A 2598-nucleotide genomic window follows, 5' to 3' on the forward strand; every position below is an offset into this window, starting at 1 on the left:
TTACAATGAAGTCCCAGGAGTTCCCAGAGAATTCAAAGGGGTGCTGATGTGTGTCATCACTGCCAGGGGTCCCCAAGAGTCAGTGACCATTACCAGGGGTCCCCAAGCGTGGGTTGTCCCTGCCAGGGGCCCCAGGAAGGAAGGAACATTTATTCCCAGGAGGGAAGCATTTGTAGCATCTTCTTCCGGACCTGGCACCCTTACCCATCCCCCACTATCTCCTTTCAGGTTTATTAAAGATTTTTTTTTTTTTTTTTTACTTCAGTACAAATAACTAGTGAAGTCACCAGTTTGGCCTTGGGAGAAATTTAATCCATCTCAATTTTCCCCCATTTTCACGTGGCAAAACCTAATCGACACAAGGCTTGAACATGTTCTCACATTCCTTCCCAGTCCTTGTCACATTGCCAGTATTTTAGGACAACGACAGTAACCCCTTTTACTGAGTGCTCACTGTGGCCTAGGTGCCCTCCTAGGTGCTGGGCATAGAGAAGAGAAGGGAGCAGATGGAGCCGGCACTGCACAGGGAGGCAGATGGCAGGCGAGCACACGCAGGACTAAATCATTCCATCGTAGCCTGAGATGCTCCTATGAAGAAGAAAAACGCGGTCTGAGGGGCAGAGAGGCCCGGAGGCCAGGTCCGGGGCCATGGGGGCTGCACACTGCCTCCTCCATATTCTAGAGGGAGGGAGGGAGGGACGAGGAAAGGAAGAGAGAGAAGGAGGATGGATGGATGGATAAATGGGAGGAAGAAAATAAGGGAAGGAGGAAGAGAGGGAGGAAGGGAAAAAACATATTAGCATGGACTTTTGAGCCAACAGACTTGGGTTCAAATCCCAGCTCGACCACTTCCTAGCTTGTGACCTTTGGCAAGTAGCTCCACCTCTCGGAGCCTCAGTTTCTCGTCTGTAAAATTGTTCAACAATACGGCATCCCTTATAGATGAGACCGAAGTGTGCTTGTCACATAGTAGACCCTCAATTAAAATGGAAGCCCCTCCAGGGAGGGGTTCTTGCTCCCCTCCCCACAATCAACCTGGCCAATGTCTCCTCTCAGCACAGAGGCTTTATGGGGGGCCTCCATAGGAGACCCAGAGCTAACGCCTTCACACACATAAATGAAACCTGAGATCCTAAGTTATGGTGACTACAGACCTTTGGGCCTAATGGCTATTGGAGAAGAGCCTTTTAGAAAAACTTCCAGGCAGGACCCAGGTTTTAAGGCCCCTGAGGGCTTGTTAGAGCCAGTAGCACCTCCACCCACACCCCTACCTCCACCAGCCCTACGTAGGGCTGCCTGCACCCCCTAGAACTTTCCCTGACAGTTGGTGTACCCCCAGCCTGCCCCCTAAAGGTGGGCCTCGTGATTAGGGTTTTCACTCCGCGCAGCATAGCCCCAGCCCCCAATGCCATCTCAGCACAATTCACCAAGCTGGGAAGGTGAGAGTCCGCCCACAGCATCTGCTCAGGTGCTCATAAGTCCACCTCCACCATCCCCGCCGAGGACATCTCCATGTCACGTGGGGTAGGGGAGCTCAGCTCACATTGAGTCTGTGCTACTTTTGTAGTTTAAAAGGATTACAACATCCATACGGAAAAGCTCCTGATTAAACCACTAGTTAAAGCTCTACATTGTTAAGGCACATTAAGGAAAACCGGTCTTCCCTCATAGGCCTTTTGATGGAACGACCCTGGAAGTCATTTTCAAGGCAGATTCATTATTTGCAGTTTTGAAATATTTCTTAGTGACTCTTGAACTTATTTAGTACAAGTGAAAGATCCCGAGATTCAGAGTGTAGAAAGAACCTAGGACCACACCCCAACACAATGTTTTTCTCCAGGAGGGGCCCAAATGCCTCCATGCAGCAGGACGTACTCTGAAGTGGGTTGTCTACACTGTGGGTAAGCAGCTGTCCCTGAGATCTGAATCTGGCTGAGAGTCCAGCTGCAGCTGGTGATGGGAGGTCAGGGCAGGCACACACAGCAGGAGGCCAGCAGGGATGGATGGGTACTCAGGGAGGTGGCATGGGGCAGGCTCAAGGCAGAAATTATCTAAGTATTTCCGGCAGAAAGCAATTCAGTGAAAGGTATTAGGTGTTTACAACACTGATGGCTGGAGCAAGAGCAGCTCCAGACTCAGCTTCAGTAAGAGCCCCAGATAACGCAGAACTGACCAGCTGCCACAGTCATGAGGGTGGAGAATCAGAGCACTCCCAAGCAGATGGCTGAGGCAAGAACACACTCTCCGAGCTACAACCCAGGGGTCAGAGCCCCACTGCTGCCCTGCCCCTGCTCTGGACACCCACAAAGCTGGAGACTGGATGCCAGAATCCTGATGCCCTTGCTTGTCAAGGGAAAACAGGCCACAGAGAATTGACTTCTGCCTCTCTCCTGCCTTCCAAATCTCACGTGAATGCATCTAGTTGGCACAGCCACACTTGCAGCCAGGACCCTAGCTCTAAGAGAGGTTGGGGAAATCATTTTTAACTTTTCAGCATTGGCAGCACTAGAAGGAGTTGGGAATCAATGCTGAGAACCAAGGGTCATTACTCAGGACAGGGTCTATGCTTTGGGGGGGGTCAAGGACCCAGACGGGGGG

This window comes from Rhinolophus ferrumequinum, chromosome 15 (genome assembly GCF_004115265.2).
Source record: "Rhinolophus ferrumequinum isolate MPI-CBG mRhiFer1 chromosome 15, mRhiFer1_v1.p, whole genome shotgun sequence".
Taxonomy (NCBI): domain Eukaryota; kingdom Metazoa; phylum Chordata; class Mammalia; order Chiroptera; family Rhinolophidae; genus Rhinolophus; species Rhinolophus ferrumequinum.